The sequence below is a fragment of the Tamandua tetradactyla genome, chromosome 2, assembly GCF_023851605.1.
Source record: "Tamandua tetradactyla isolate mTamTet1 chromosome 2, mTamTet1.pri, whole genome shotgun sequence".
Lineage (NCBI taxonomy): Eukaryota > Metazoa > Chordata > Mammalia > Pilosa > Myrmecophagidae > Tamandua > Tamandua tetradactyla.
In genome coordinates this window covers 90100378-90118230 of record NC_135328.1, presented here as the reverse complement: position 1 = coordinate 90118230, position 17853 = coordinate 90100378, and the positions used below count along the sequence as shown (strand labels likewise).

The 17853-nt window shown below is 39.0% G+C and overlaps 1 long non-coding RNA gene across 1 annotated transcript in view; it reads left to right on the top strand.

The window, feature by feature from the left end:
- Positions 1-17472, top strand: part of LOC143661044 (uncharacterized) — a 98630-nt gene extending 81158 nt beyond the window's left edge. Inside the window, exon 5 of the long non-coding RNA XR_013164396.1 lies at positions 17426-17472. This is a non-coding gene — a long non-coding RNA (uncharacterized LOC143661044). The remainder of the gene's footprint in view (positions 1-17425) is intronic.
- Positions 17473-17853: the final 381 nt, after the last annotated feature.

The following is a 17853-nucleotide window of genomic DNA, read 5'->3' as shown; positions in this document are numbered from 1 at the left end:
AAGGAAAGAAATAACAAAATCAGAGCAGAAATAAATGAAATTGAAAATATGAAAACAGTAGAGAAAATCAATAAGACCAGAAATTGGTTCTATAAGAAAATCAATAAGATTGATGGGCCCTTATCAAGATTGACAAAAAGAAGAAGAGAGAGGATGCAAATAAATAAGATCAGAAATGGAAGAGGAGACATAACTACTGACCTCACAGAAATAAAGGAGGTAATAACAGGATACTATGAACAACTTTACGCTAATAAATACAACAATTTAGATGAAATGGACGGGTTCCTGGAAAGACATGAACAACCAACTTTGACTCAAGAAGACATAGATGACCTCAACAAACCAATCACAAGTAAAGAAATTGAATTAGTCATTCAAAAGCTTCCTAAAAAGAAAAGTCCAGGACCAGATGGCTTCACATGTGATTTCTACCAAACGTTCCAGAAAGAATTAGTACCAATTCTCCTCAAACTCTTCAAAAAAATCGAAGTGGAGGGAAAACTGCCTAATTCATTCTATGAAGCCAACATCACCCTCATACCAAAACCAGGCAAAGATATTACAAAAAAAGAAAACTACAGACCAATCTCTCTAATGAATATAGATGCAAAAATCCTCAATAAAATTCTAGCAAATCATATCCAACAACACATTAAAAGAATTATACATCATGACCAAGTAGGATTCATCCCAGGTATGCAAGGATGGTTCAACATAAGAAAATCAATTAATGTAATACACCATATCAACAAATCAAAGCAGAAAAATCACATGATCATCTCAATTGATGCAGAGAAGGCATTTGACAAGATTCAACATCCTTTCCTGTTGAAAACACTTCAAAAGATAGGAATACAAGGGAACTTCCTTAAAATGATAGAGGAAATATATGAAAAACCCACAGCTAATATCATCGTCAATGGGGAAAAATTGAAAACTTTCCCCCTAAGATCAGGAACAAGACAAGGATGTCCACTATCACCACTATTATTCAACATTGTGTTGGAGGTTCTAGCCAGAGCAATTAGACAAGAAAAAGAAATACAAGGCATCAAAATTGGAAAAGAAGAAGTAAAACTATCACTGTTTGCAGACGATATGATACTATACGTCGAAAACCCGGAAAAATCCACAACAAAACTACTAGAGCTAATAAATGAGTACAGCAAAGTAGCAGGTTACAAGATCAACATTCAAAAATCTGTAGCATTTCTATGCACTAGCAATGAACAAGCTGAGGGGGAAATCAAGAAACGAATTCCATTTACAATTGCAACTAAAAGAATAAAATACCTAGAAATAAATTTAACTAAAGAGACAAAAAACCTATATACAGAAAACTACAAAAAACTGCTAAAAGAAATCACAGAAGACCTAAATAGATGGAAGGGCATACCGTGTTCATGGATTGGAAGACTAAATATAGTTAAGATGTCAATCCTACCTAAATTGATTTACAGATTCAATGCAATACCAATCAAAATCCCAACAACTTATTTTTCAGAAATAGAAAAACTAATAAGCAAATTTATCTGGAAGGGCAGGGTGCCCCGAATTGCTAAAAGTATCTTGAGGAAAAAAAACAAAGCTGGAAGTCTCACGCTGCCTGACTTAAAGCACATTATGAAGCCACAGTGGTCAAAACAGCATGGTATTGGCATAAAGATAGATATATCGACCAATGGAATCGAATAGAATGCTCAGATATAGACCCTCTCATCTATGGACATTTGATCTTTGATAAGGCAGTCAAGCCAACTCACCTGGGACAGAGCAGTCTCTTCAATAAATGGTGCCTAGAGAACTGGATATCCATATGCAAAAGAATGAAAGAAGACCCATCTCTCACACCCTATACAAAAGTTAACTCAAAATGGATCAAAGATCTAAACATTAGGTCTAAGACCATAAAACAGTTAGAGGAAAATGTTGGGAGATATCTTATGGATCTTACAACTGGAGGCGGTTTTATGGACCTTAAACCTAAAGCAAGAACACTGAAGAAGGAAATAAATAAATGGGAGCGCCTCAAAATTAAACACTTTTGTGCATCAAAGAACTTCATCAAGAAAGTAGAAAGACAGCCTACACAATGCGAGACAATATTTGGAAATGATATATCAGATAAAGATCTAGTATCCAGAATTTATAAAGAGATTGTTCATCTCAGCAACAAAAAGACAGCCAACCCAATTAAAAAATGGGAAAAAGACTTGAACAGACACCTATCAGAAGAGGAAATACAAATGGCCAAAAGGCACATGAAGAGATGCTCAATGTCCCTGGCCATTAGAGAAATGCAAATCAAAACCACAATGAGATATCATCTCACACCCACCAGAATGGCCATTATCAACAAAACAGAAAATGACAAGTGCTGGAGAGGATGCGGAGAAAGAGGCACACTTATCCACTGTTGGTGGGAATGTCAAATGGTGCAACCACTGTGGAAGGCAGTTTGGCGGTTCCTCAAAAAGCTGAATATAGAATTGCCATACGACCCAGCAATACCATTGCTGGGAATATACTCAAAGGGCTTAAGGGCAAAGACACAAACGGACATTTGCACACCAATGTTTATAGCAGCGTTATTTACAATTGCAAAGAGATGGAAACAGCCGAAATCTCCATCAACAGAACAGTGGCTAAACAAACTGTGGTATATACATACGATGGAATACTATGCAACTTTAAGACAGGATAAACTTATGAAGCATGTAATAACATGGATGGACCTAGAGAACATTATGCTGAGTGAGTCTAGCCAAAAACTAAAGGACAAATACTGTATGGTCCCACTGATGTGAACAGACATTCGAGAATAAATTTGGAATATGTCCTTGATATCAGAGTCCAGCAGGAGGTAGAAACAGGGTAAGATAATGGCCAATTGGAGTTGAAGGGATACAGACGGTGTAACAGGACTAGATACAAAAACTCAAAAATGGACAGCACAATAATACCTAATTGTAAAGTAATCATGTTAAAACACTGAATGAAGCTGCATCTGAGCTATAGGTTTTTGTTTTGTTTTGTTTTGATTTTACTATTATTACTTTTATTTTTTTCTCTATATTAACATTCTATATCTTTTTCGGTTATGTTGCTAGTTCTTCTAAACCAATGCAAATGTACTAAGAAATGATGATCATGCATCTATGTGATGATGTTAAGAATTACTGATTGCATATGTAGAATGGTATGATCTCTAAATGTTGGGTTAATTTCTTTTTTTCCATTAATTAAAAAAAAAAAAGAGAACGGGTAATTGGAGCTGAAGGGATACAGACTGTACAACGGGACTGGATATAAAAACTCAGAAATGGACAGCACAATACTACCCAATTGTAATGCAATTATGTTAAAACACTGAATGAAGCTGCATGTGAGGTATAAGTTTTTTGTTGTTGTTTTTGTTGTTTTTGTTTTGTTTTTGTTTTGTTTTCTTTCTATTATTGTTTTAATTCTTATTCTGTTGTCTTTTTATTTCTTTTTCTAAATCGATGCAAATGTACTAAGAAATGATGAATATGCAACTATGTGATGTTATTAAGAATTACTGATTGTACATGTAGATTGGAATGATTTCTAATTGTTTTGTTAATTCTTTTTTTAATTAATAAAAAAATAAAAATAAGAAAAAAAAGAATACATTTTGAGTTTTGCCAAACATTCACTCTGTAATTACTAAATTGTAGAATAGTGGGCAACTAATTTTGCTAAACAAAGTGTGTGTGGGGGGTACTATTTAGAATAGCTGTCTACTAGGTTTCTTGTCTCTGTGCCCCTTTTGCCTTCATAAAGCTGGGGTGCTACTCCCCAGTTGTGACTCAGCTCAGGTCTGAGCCCAATTTCTAGGGTTGCCAGATTTAGCAAAAAAAATCACAAGACCTCCAATTAAACTTGAATTTCAGATAAACAACAAATAACTTTTTAGTATATGTCCATGAAATATTTAAAAATTAATGATTCTAAAAACCATTTCATTGTTATCTGAAATTCAAAGTTAACTGAGTATCCTGGCTTTTATCTGGCAAACCTAGGCAATCACATTCTCAGTCGGAATGTGAGACCAGGCTGAGAGGTCAGTGGCTCAGCTTTGCTATTGCTTCCTCACTTGCTTTATCCCCAGGCTCAGTAACTGGGCTTCAGCTTTATTCCCTCTTGTCTGAGTGACTCTTAATTCTCTGCTAATAGCTGCTAGTTCTTCAAAAGGTTGAAATTGGTCTTTTCTTACCCATGGTTTTGGGAACTAGAATCCGGTACTCAAGTCCTTCAGGTAGGTTCCCACCATTTGCTTCCTGGCTTCCCTGTGGCTTTCATTTATAAAGAACTTCGGGTGCCTGTTCAGTGCAGAGGAAGGGAAGGACAGGCTTTGGGTGGTAAGCATAAGTTGAATTCCTTCTGCCTTTTTCTTTCTGTGTGTTGGGATTGGATAGCATCTTCCATAAGCTCATTTGTGAGTGGGATCTTCAGAGATCCTATTTTATGATGAGACCAAACAGAATGAGGCTGGGCCTTAATCCCATATGGCCTTTCCTTATAAGAAAAGGAAATTTGGACCCAGAAGCAGAGGCCAGAGGAGGAGATAGAGGGAGGCAGATCGCCATGCCATGGAGGCAGAGAGGGATCTACCACCAGAACGCTACCGCCTTCAGAGAGAATGTGACCTGCGGGTACCTTGATTTTGGACTTCTAGCCTCCAAAACCGTGTTTTAAGTCACTCTGTCTGTGGTATGGGCCATAGTAGTTCTGTCCATCTTGTGGAAACTGGTATTTAATGTCTCTGAACTTCAGTGTTTTAAATTAGTACTGTAGAGTAATAATGATGAATTCACAGGATTGCTATGTGAGTTTGAACATTATAAGCACTCAATGGATGTGAGAGATCTTCACATATGATTAGACACTGTGGTTTACTGATAGCCCCTTTATACTCTTTGTCTATCAAACCTCATCCTGTAGTCAGAGGATTCCCCAAATACCTGATACATTTAAGGCTCTAGAAGTTGGCTCTGGGGCTGACTGTATCTCTCAATATGGGGAATAAATATTTCTTAAAAATGTGTGAAATTCCTGGTCCATTTATCCTTTTACTCTGCCTGATGTCTGGGTCCCAGCCATCTATTTTCTGTCTCCAGATATGGTCTTACCCAGTCCCCTAATATCTCAGGTTCCTATGAGGGTCGCATAATTCCTCTCTGCTCCAGTCTCTAAAGGCCAGTGGGGTAGTTTGTCAGGCTGGTCTGCCTACAGCAGGAGAGGTCCTCACTGCCCTCTTCAAGACTGTCTCCTGATCCTTCACAGGAGGGTTATCCTATCACTGGACTTTGTTTGCCTCTTATCTATGCACCAATTTAACTGCAGATAAGTTCTACTAACATTTGCTCAGACCCATGAGAACCTGTTGTGTCCATCTGCCACAGATTTTGACCCCTGTAACTGAGTTCTGTGACGCTCCCCGTTAACACGCTATGGCTAGCTGGAAGGTCCAGCAGGCCCTCTTCAGATACTGTAGATTTTCAGATGCTCCATATCCAATACCATCCTAACATGAAGCTAGACTGTACTTTATGACCAACTGTAACTGATCTATTTGATACCAGCTCCCTGAGAGGACCCACAGACGTTTTTTAACTTGGATAATCAGTTCTGGATCTGAGTCCAAAATTTCTCACTAACCAAGAAAACCAGCTATTCGTAGTGCTATCTATGCCTGTTGGCTGGGTGCTGTGTTCTGAGCCAGGAAAGACCAGGGAATGTGAGAGAAATACATGGCCAGTTTGTCTCACCTTGAAATCTTTCTTAGCCTCTTTCTCTTGGTAAAGAACACCCCAGGAGGAATAGAGACTTACTCCCTATTCTCTAGCCCTCTCCTCTCTTCCAAATCCTTATCAACTTTTTTTTTAATGTTATGGAAACTAAAGAAAAGAAGAAAATGGTGTTATATATTGCAGCACCAGGGTTTAGGATATGGAAAAATAAATCTCACAACTCTCTCCGTAAAAGCAGTAACAACAATTTCAAACTAAATTTCTAGTCCTTTTATTTCTAGTCAGAAGTAGATAACTCTCCAAATAATGCTTAAAACAGAGTCAAAAGTTTCTCCTGTAGGCGACTCTAACTAGAGACAGCTTCTAGCTAAGTAGCTTAACTAGTGATTTGCATATAAATACTCTTTTAATTACTCTGTAAAATTTGCAATTTTTACAAACTATCTGTGACATAAACTGTCACTGTATCCTATTGCAAAAGCATTCCAATGACTAATCTTAGAGAAACCAGTGTCCCAATCAGCAAAGAATTTTCTACATAAATGATGAGTCTGCCAATGGCCAAATTCCTCTCTTGCTTTGAAGTTCTCTTAGATCACTTTTTCTAGGACCTTGTGAAAGATTTTATAACTATTACAAAATTCATTAAATATTACTTTGATTGAGTCAGTACCTTTCACATTTACCTATGCCTGGTGTCGTGGCGCATGGTATCTTCAAAGTTTATTCAGCTCAGGGTCTCTCAGCCTTGGAACTATTGACACTTTAGACTACCTAATTCCTTGTTGTGGAGGGCTGTTCTTAGCAGCATCCTTGGCCTCTACATACTAGATGCCAGTAACACCCTATTGTGACAATCAAAAATGTCTCTAGATATTGTCATATGTTCTCTGGGAAGTGAAATCACCTTGAGTTGAGTACCACTGGTCCAGTGGGTCCAATTTAATTCAGATAGGAAGAATTGCAAAGAGGGAAAGGCCATCTCATACATGTATTTGCTTTATGTCCTTTGAAATTTATCTGGCTGCTCTTCCATTCCAGGTTATTTTGCATATCTGTGTTCCTAATTTAACAGAAGCTAGTGCCAGGAGAGACTAGGATGTTCATTCTCAAGGGACCAGGAAAATTAAATTTCGAGTATGTTTTAGGAAGGAAATTCTAGAGTCTGAAATAGAAAGAGGATAAATATACCTTTTCAAAAATTCTCTAACCTCATCCACAGCTTCTGGAATTTCGTGTTTAGAAAAGAATGTGCAGCTAATGTGATAAAAAGATGAATTAATTATATACTGTGTTCTAGGTTTTCTTGTCACATACTTTTTTTTTTTAATGAAGTTGTAGGGTGTTTTACAGAAAATTCATGGATAAAATACAGATTCTCATATGCCATCCTATTATTAATACCTTGCATTGGTATGGTATGCCTGTTAAAATTCATGAAAGAAAATTTTTATAATTGCATTATCAGCTATAGTACATTATTTACAATAGGGTTAACTGTGTCACATAGGTTTGTACCAACTGATCTTCTGAACAGTGAACATTCAGGTGAGTTCAGTATCATTATTCCCATCTCACTGATGAGAATGAGGATGCTCAGAGAGATGTTGTAACTTGTCCAAGTTACCTACATGGTATGCGACAAAGCTAGGATTCAAATGAAGTTCTGCAGGTTATAAAAACCATGCTCTTTCCACATCAACATGTCCTTTATTGTGCTGATTTAAGTACTTTCAAACCTCAAGAAAAGATATCTGCTCCTTCAGGGACTTTGTATGAGACATGTTTACAATAGTCAGATCTTATTTTAATGTACCAGGAGTAAAATGTGCATGCATATCCCTGTATCAGTTTCTCAGTCCCACCCTCATATTTGTAAAGTGATTTTTGAATGCTACTGAGACTTTGTTGGTTGTCTGGTTAAGGACATTTTTGACCTACATAATTAAGCTGTTTTCCCATAGTCCAGTATTGTACAGTATTTTGTCCACATTGGCATCTCCTGCCTTTTGAATAAATAACACCTAATGAAGATAGCCCCATAAAATTTGCATAGAGAATATATGTTTGACTCAGAGCATATGTTGGATGAGGTGTAACTGCTTACTACCCAAATGTTTAAACAATGATAATAAAAGAAGCTGCTATTATGTTACATTGCTGAAGCTAATGTTTATAATGTTCATTTCCAATGGGGCATAATACAGCCTTGCAAATAAGGAAAGAGCATTTGCCAGTCTTTTTTTCTTTGTTGCATTCTAATAAATAATCATTCTCCACTCCTTTCTGACATAAGATTTTGAATAGAATTAAAGAATCATAGAAGTTTAGAATTAAAGACCTAGTTTCAATTATTGATCTGCCACCTTTAAACTTTGCAACATCCTACAGGTTACTTAACTGAGTGAGGCTCAATTTTCTCATTGTAAAATTTGGATAATAATACAGACTCCATAGATCTGTTAAGATGACAAAATGCGTTAATGCATGTGAGAATACAATATAGATACTAAAATGTTTTACAAATTTAAACTCAGTAAATAAACAGTGAGCATCTACTATGCAAATCACTTTGATATGGACCCAAAGATAAGTGAGGAGAAAATCTTGACTTCAAGGAGTTCATCCTCTAGTAGAAGATAGAGACAGGCAAATAAATAACAGTCATGCAAATTATACCACAAGTCTCCTAAGAGAGGAGAGCAGAAACAACAGGGGGAGAGTAATAATGCCTGATGTAGAAATGCTTAAATAGAAGGGGTTCATTTGAGCTGAGTCTTGAGAGATGATTAAGATTTGGACAGGCTAAGAAAGGAAGATGGACACTCCAATTTGAGAAAATGACCAAAGTAAAAGCATAGGCATATGAGAGTAGATGGCATGTTTGAGGACTGTAATTTGTTTGGTATAGTTGGGTGGTAAGATTCAAAGTGAAGATAGACAGAAGAGGAGATTGAGGTTTTAGAAAGATCACTCCAGGAGAAGCATGGAATATGGAATAAAATGGGAAGTTTGCTTGTGTGCTTGTTGGTTAGCCATTGTAATAATTCAGTTGGGAGAAGATTGTAGTATCTGGGATTGTCATATAGGTACAGAACTTGAGTAATTTTGAAAATATGTATAGATTATATTTATTTGACCATAAACACACTCTGAGATTGGACAACATGGCCCAGACTAAATGGTTATAGATAAGTATGAGTTAAAGAGATGAGGGCATTGGGAGGTGGGGGTGCTGAAAGCACAATCTAGGAAAAGGGGCATGATTGAAAACCATCTTTTGCTAAGAATGAAACAGCAAAATTAAAAATAGAGCATAGAGAGAACAGAGAACGAGTAGTCAGAAAATAGGCTGGAGAGGTAGACAAAGGCCAGATTATATGTGGTCTTGGATGCCCAAGGGGCAGGGTTTTAGTTATAGAAACAGAGTCATGCCTTCCTTTGAGTTAGGGCTCAAAGCTCCAGGTTACAAAATGATGGCTAATCTTTAGACCTAAGACTTTTAGTAAAACCACTAAGTTGTCCCGTGAAAAAATCTCTAATTGCTAAATATAATTCTAATAATTAGCATCCTGAGGATCATAAGAATGCTGAAAACAGGTCAAATGTCTTTATTGTGATGTGTTAGGAACTTACATTTGGATATTTTTGACCCACATTGTTTTCTCCTCTGCCTTATCCCTACCTAAAGCCTGTACCTTCAGCAAAATGAAAGAGTTTGAGCCAGTTTACAACTCTCCTTTTCCCTCCTATCTTGCTTTGTGCTTTGCTGTTGTTACTTTCAAAGTAGTGCGTGAGGGCAGGATGGAGTGTCAGTCTCCCGTTGGAATACATGCTGAAATTGGAAAATAAGATGCATTGTGACATTTTAGTGAAGAGACCTTTTTCTGGCTTTGGGAAAAGCTAGCTGAACAGGCACTCATTGTCACAGAGCCGGAAGAAAAAAACCCAATAGCCAAAATGTCACCTCAGAATTTGTTTGCTGTTATATTTTCAGCATACATTTGATTATTCTTCCTTTTCTTTTCTAAGGATAGGGGTCAAAACCGCCCCAGCGCTGCCTTTCTTCTCATTGAAGTCTCCCTCCCTTTTCTCATAAAAGCCACCCACATGCAAGCAATACCCACACAGCTTTTTCCACTTTCAAGTCTGTAAAATCACACTTGCAAATCCATCTTTATCTGAGAGGCATGGATTCACTTAAGCTTATTCATAGTTTTCAGAGAAATTGACAAAAATTGCCAGAGATAAAACTACACTTTGGGTATTTCAAATTCTTTGCTCTAAGCAGTAACTTCTAGTGTGTCATTTCCTTAATCTACTCCCATTTTCATAGATTTTGAAGAGGCAACATCACATAAGTGAAAAGGACAAATGCTTTGGAAGCATTTAGATCTGTGTTTTCCAACTTGATGTCCTCAGGCACTACCTGCATGACTTAACCCAACCTCATTGAGCCTCAGTTTCCTAATTCGTTATACAGGGACTTATACTGAGGATTAAATAAATAAATTTATATAAAACATCTATCCCAGTACTTATAAATGCTGCTATAGGACCATCGGACCTAACCGAGGTGATCACATACAGGCCGACAACTCCTGACCTTGGGGAGGGCTGGGTGGAGGCAGTGGACTCCATTGTTCTTTAATGCTGGTGTGGCCTGAGGAAACCCACCAGTGAGTATTGAGTCAGTAGCCCATGAGTCCTGCTTGAGTTCCAGGTAAAGACACTGGAAATACAGCTAGAAGCTTGGCTGACAAAATTCCATCACCCATAGGTTTGTATTCCTGTGGGCCTCTTAGAGGCAATGAGAGAGACCCCAGAGCTCTGTTTGTCTCAGGAGGCAGGAAGGGAGAAGAATGCTGAGGTCAGAGATGTCACCCCTAGATTCGGTTGGATTCTCAGCTTACTCTTTACTCGCTCTGTGGTTGTGATCAGTGTGTTTAATCCCTCATGGCCCGGCTCCCACCCTCACATCTAAAACAGCCAGCTGATCTACCCAGGAGAGTTGTTAAGAGGATAAAATGAGGTAATACCAACAAGCATTCGGTGAGAGGTGACATTTTTTTGAGGACTTACTCTGTGTCAGGCACTGTTGTAAGCACTGAATCTGCAGTGACTCAGCTACCCTCTTGGAAAACCTTGTGAAATTGTTGCTTTCATTGTTCTCCTTTTATGGATGAAGTGTGGGAATGTAAAGAAAATCTAGCTACCCAGGATTGCCCAGCTGTAGGTAAAAGAGACAGGATTCGGAAAGGCCTCTCAGGCTGCTAGGCGACCAGAAGATTAGCATCAGCATCCCCTGGGAACTTGTTGGAAATGCAAATTTTCAGGCCCACTCCAGATTCCCTGAATCAGTAACTCTGGGTAGGGCTCAGCAATCTGAGCTTTAAAAAGCCTCCCATGTGATTCTGATACACATTGAAGTTTAAGAACCGATGCTCTAGATCAAGGATTGGCAAACTACGGCTGCCACTTGTTTTTGTAAATCAAGTTTAATTGGAACATAGCCACATTCATTCATTTACATGTCTGCTTTTGTACTACAATGCTTGAGTTGAGTAGTTGTGACAGAGACCATCTGGCCTGCAAAGCCGAAAATATTCACTACCCAACCCTTTAAGAAAAAATTTGCCAAACCCAGGTCTGGATAATACAAGGAAAGCACATAATGCAGTGCCAGCACATGGCAAATATGAAATAAATGGATGTTTTTATTAAGTGCTTGGAAAGCCAAACCTAGTGTTTTAATGAGGCCCAAAGCACCCCTCTGCCATAGTGAAGGGTGGGCTAGATAGTGCTGAACCAGTCTACAATTAATTATTCTTTCTTAGTTGGGATCCAAGTGCAGCTGAGCATTTAGTCCTGGTACTAGTCATTTCTTGCCAAAGGAGGGAATAGAGAAGGAATAGCTTATTTTTTGGGCCATTTTCTTGCTGAATTTTCCTCCTAATAACCTCCCTAGTCCTGGGATGGCTCACTCAGACACATAGCCTTTGGAAACTGGAGAACTTGTTGTAGCCCTTTCTGAATTCAGCTCCCACCTGACTCACTTCCAGCAGGAAACATCCTTGATTTCTAGGAAGCACTGGGACAGAAGGATTGATGGGTAGATTATTGTCTATATGCCATACCCTTCCCAAGGTTATGGTCTGTCTTGAGTCTAAATTCAAGATGATTCCCCCAAATCAAGTATTTATTTAACATCCCATTATCTACCAAGGATTAGCACATGTCTATAGCTTTTTTGGTTGACAAAATGTCTCTTGAATTAGGCAGGGTGTTAGCAATATTAGGAAACTGAGGTTCAGGGAGGGTAAGTGGCTTCTGAGAGCTAATATGTCATGCTGCCAGGACTCGAACCTCTACCTCCTGAGTCCAGAGCCCATGCCTCCACTTGCTGCCTTCCATGGTCTTGATTTTTGTTCCTGTCCCGTGGGTGGGTTGACCCAGTAGTAACACCTGAGTCTTTTCCCTGAGCAATTCTTTAAAGGAAAATCCTTACCTCTTTATGAGGAAATCAGTTACCCTTGGCATAAGAGGTTCAGGGCCATGCAGGAAGCAGATGGCACACTTGTACTGAGTACTTTAAGAGAGTTTAATAAAGGGATTAGAACAAGCTGCATAATTTATGGGGCCCAGTACAAAATGAAAATGTGGGCCCCTTTTATAAAAATTGTTAAGAATATCAAGAATATTAAACCAAGTGTGGGGCCCTTTTGAACATGGGTCCCTTGTGACTTCACAAGTCACATTTCTATGAAGCTAGCCCTGAACGGGGCTGTTTACAGTTTAGTGAAACCAATAGGAGATGGTTCAAGATCCATGGAATGGGAGCACTGGGAAGACATTACTACCTCTGGAACTTAAAGGGTGAAAGGAAAGAAAAATGAGCAGAACTCAGAGGCAGGAGCTATATAGAATGGGTGCCTAAACAGCTGTGGCCTTCAGTAGAGAGGAAAACCCAATCTGCAGGCACCCAGCAGTGAGGAAATGGGGAGTAAATGCTCTGACTTGACTCCTCACTGCCCTCTGCTCTACTGAGCTTTCTTCTCTTTCTCCCAAACCCAGTTGGATGCTGGAGGGCAGGGAGCCTGATGATGAGCTCTGGGGCACAGAATAGTGGGGAGAGGGCAGAGAATGGCCTCAGAGCATCATGTCTTCTATTTGGGATTCAGGGTCCTCTCCACCTCACTGCGTCCTACCTTGCCAGCCATATCCCTTTCGTCTTCTATATTGATACCTCTCAAAAACTGCCATCACCACATTGCCAAGGGAAGCCCTCAGAATCCTCCTGGTATAACCTCAAGTCCACTTTTTCCTCTTAAAAATGCCTGTGAAGTTTACATCACAGGCCAAAAGAGAACTGAGTTTCTTTTAATGAAAAAATAATTTACCTGCACCCAATTTTTCATTGGTGACATTGTAGGAAGATTTACCCTTCCTTGTACTGGGGTTTTGATGAAATTCCCATAACTCTCGTTCAAAAGCTGGGACTTACCTCCTAAAGGTGGCAGACTAGAAAGAGGTACAATTTTGGAATCAGACTGACCTGGGTCCCAGGGCCTCCTCTCCTACCGTGGATCATTCACTTCCCTGGTCCTTAGTTCCTCATTAGCTGGGATGTCACCTTCCTTGTGGAATCGCTATTGATTACAACAGATGCTATAGTTTGCATGTGTGCAGTTCCCTGCCTGCCTCACTAAAGCTCTGCCATTCTTCATCTGGTACACATTGGCCAATTCCGTTTTTTTCCTGGGCCCCATGTGGGATTCACTTTCGTACTCCCCACATCACCTTTCATGTAGTAGGTTCTCATTAAAGTCGTCCTGCTTTACTGATTTTTCTACATTCTATGGTGTCCTCCAAGAACAGAAGGTGACCTTAGGCAGTTTTGTAGCTGTGCATGGATGCTTAGCTGTCCCCTGGCTGGAGTTTTTAACTCTTGGCCCATTGTTCAACCCCTTATATCTGAGAACAGGTCGTTCCCTGAACTTCCAAGGAAGCATCAAGAAGACCTTCCTCCTTGCCCAGAGCTATGGCCTTTCTGGATTCTCAGCTTCCATTAGGGATCTCTTCGAACTGCCTAGGAATACTAGTTAACTACGGGCTTGGCCATGGAAGCCTGGCCAGGGCCCCTGGGCAGAGATGCAGACACCTGGCAGGCCGGCTTCAAAGAATTCATTGCAGCAGCTGCATGGCCTGATTGCTTCAAGCCCATTATTCATTTTGTGTAATTGTTGACCTTTCTGTCTGCACTCTCCATGGGGAATTTCAAGCCATCTTCCAGAGCACAGATGAATATCAGAAATGTACAAAAGTGCAGGAGTCTGTCAGCATCAACCTTATAATCCCTCTTTGCAGCAGAGTGGGGGAGGAAGAGCAAGTCTAGTGTAACGAGAACAACACCGGCTCAAATGAGGATCTTAAGGAACCAGGCAAATTCCGGTTATTAGATAATGCCCTCTTGTGTTGCCACTTGTGGATGTTTTCTGCATTTTTCTAAAATTCAAATCTGCCAGTGTTAGTCCCCACTCATAAGTCTCTGATGACCAAACGTACAAAGTCCTTCATAATTGGATTCCAACTTTCCTTTCCAGCCACATCTCTCTGCTCTTAGCTTGAAACCCACATGTAAGCCATAGCAGACATTTGTTGGTTCCCCAGAAGAACAAGGCCAGTTCATGCCTAAGGGCCTTTGCAACTTCTGTTTGCTCCTCCCACAGTGTCCCATCTCCACTCTTCCTTGCTTTCCAAACCTCTTGGTCTGAAATAGTCACTTTATCCTCTGTGTTCCCCACAGTACCTTCTACTATTGCAGTTATTTATATTGTATGGATTCACATATCTACCTTGTTCTTCTTGAGGATTAGAGTCTGAATAGTATTCATTTTTCTACTGCTCCTACTTCTGTAAATTCTTAAAAAATAAGTGAGTGAGAACAATGTGAATGAACATGTGGGACACTTTGTGAAGCAAAATAGGCCAGAAACAAAAGAACAACAATGGTATGGTCACCTTTAGAAAATGCTTATAAGAAAACAGGGGCCTAGATTGTAAGCTTTTAGGGCAGACACATTAAGTCTGGAGTGGTGATTATTATTTCTGGATTTTGAGAGGCTGTTTTATATATATAATCTGATATTTAGAAATAAGAATGAGCTGAAGAGATTGGAGTTAAAGTAATTCAGAACATAGGGGTAAGGAAGACAGTGTCTATATTTTAGAACCACACATACTCTTTGAGACCCTTGGAAGAAAGGTTTGTTTGGTCTGGAACTGAAATTTTCTGCAAGGCGTAACCTAATTCAACCTATCTGTATAGCTCATTTGAACAGTTGAAACACAGGGAGCGCAGAATAAGAAAGAGGTCCTTTAATCCTGTATAGATTATTGCAATGCTTGGATACATTCTAGAGTATATTAAGCAGTTAATCAAAAAGTATTGGCAAAGTCCCCTGAGGGATGGGAGAAAGAATATGGAACTATTAAACCTTACTATCAGGGAATCCCTTGATACTGTGTCAAGCTTTAGGGACACCTAAATCAAAGGCCATGCCCTCGATCATGGGGCTTACTCTTGTGAAGCTTATGTAGGTAGCCGAGAAACTTAGACTACCTATAGGCATGCCTAAGAGTTACTTCTGGAGGACCTCTTTTGTTGCTCAGATGTGGCCTCAGTCTCTCTAAGCCCAACTCTGCAAGTGAAATCATTGCCCTCCCCCCTATGTGGGACATGACATCCAGGGGTGAAAGTCTCCCTAATGACATGGAAGATTACTCCCAGGAATGAATCTGGACCTGGCACCATGGGATCAACAATTCCATCCTGACTAAAATGGGGAAAAGAAGTGTAATTAATAAAGTATCAGTGACAGAGAGAGTTCAAATGGAGTCAAGAAGCTACTCTGGAGGTTGTTCTTATGCAAGCTTCAGTTTGGCCTTGCTACCCATCATAACCTGCCAACCCCCAACCAGGACCACTTCAGCCAATCCTAAAGAACACTTAGGGCAATATATAAGATTCCATAAGTGTTCCATGCACTAGAGTAACTTTTCAGAAACCTACAACCTCCAGATGGGTTGCCAGTACAGATAAGTTCTGAAACCTAACCCAGCCTCTCCAGGACATCAGGAAGTTTCATCTTCCTACCCCATATTAGTGACAGACCCTTCAAACATGAAATATTTAGAATTGCCATAGCCCAAACACCCCTAAAGAGAGGTATGGAAAGATCAAAGGTGATGGTGGAGTTATACAAAGAAGACAGGATTTAACAAATGAATATGAGTGCTGAATCATTAAATTGATAGCTCTTTTAGTCTCCAGTATCTTAGAGCAGCTAGAAGGAAAAACCTAAAATTGTGGAATTGTAACCCATGTCAAACTCTGAAATATGTTCTACCACTAATTGTGGTGCTGTGTTTTGAAATTTATTGCTTTTTTGTATATGTTGTTTTTCACAAATAAAGAAGGAAAAAAGTCGATTGTGATGATAAAAAAATATTTAAGTTCTCTAACTTCCTATATTCTGGAGCAGCTAGAAGGAAAAATATGAGAAGATCATATTGTAGCGCATGACAAATTCTGGGATCTGTCCTGTAACCACTTGTTGAAGAGTGCTTTGAAAACTGTTGCTTTTTTATTTTTTGGCTTTGTATATATGTTATACTGTACAATAAAAAAGTTAAAAAGAAAAAATAAATGAGTAAGAAAATAGATATTAAATGTATTCTTATCTTAGATGCAACTAAGCCATCTTACATCTCGTAGGACTTTTCATGTTGTAAACAGAAGTGCCTCAAGATGGTTTAAACAAAACATGATTTTCTTGGTTCATGTAATTGTGAAGTCCAGAGGAGTGACTTGACTCAGGGTTCAAACAATATGATCAGTAGAGACCTGTCAGCTTGACTTCCTCTGTGTGTTGCTTTAGTAAGGTGGCTGGAGCCGACTGAAGTTTTTGCATCCTCATTCTGATGCCAGAGGAAGAGCAAGTCCTTCTCTTTCCCAGAAGCTCCAGTTAAGGTCTCACTACCTTAGACTTGGAGTATGCGCTAATCTTTGAACTAATTAATCACTGTGGCCAAGGGGCTGGACTATTCTACTTGGCTCAGGTCAATTAGGATTTAATTTAATTCTTTTTAAAACAGCAGTGGGTGAATGTTGGGGAAGAAATTCCACAAAGGGAAGCCAGGTAATATTGTTGGAAGAGGAAGAAATGGATGCTGGTGAAATCACCAGTTTTCACCCTGTACATCCAGTTTCACAGGCTGCAAGGGGAGGAAAACAAACAAAAACGTTTCATAAGGTTTAGTGGCCATGTTCAGTTTTTGTGAACTAAATCCAAGGCCTAAAGCAAATGTAAAGACACGTCCTAGGTGCTAGAACTAAAAAGTCTTAGTGAAGCCTCCTCTATTTCATAAACCAAATGGTTGGGTTTTTTGTTGATAACTGTTTTTATTATAGTAGGCATCAGATGAGTTGTTCTCTGGCCTGGGCATATTTTCTCTAGCAATAGTTCACAGTTTTAGGATTTAAGAAATTTTGGTAGGGTCCATGAGTAGTGAATTATGAGCTCCCAGACACAGGTCTGTACCTTCAATGGCTGACTGGAGTTTTCAAAATTTTTCTTTCTTTGCAGCACGTGTCACCAGTTGGAAAGAAAAACACATCACAGGTAACATGAAGACATTTTTATCTTTTTTAGTGGTAGCATGAAAATTTGTCTGGCAATGGGTATGATCTAATCTAATATGTTATGGTATGATACAGTATTGTATTTTATATTACATCATATTGTATCCTATTTTTTATATTATAATATATGTGATACCTATTGCAAGAGCTCTTTTAGACTTAGAGATAAATCTTATCATTTATCACTCAAATGCATATGGAGTAAAGGAAACATATAAACAAAATAAATTGGTTTAAGTATTCCTTCAGTTTCAAATTCAGAGGTTGACTCTTGAAATATTTTGTAACATTTTGTCAATGATTGTATTTCCCCCCAGAACATGGCTCTCTGCCAATAAGAGTTTCTGTGTTGCAGCATTTTTTTAAAGAGTG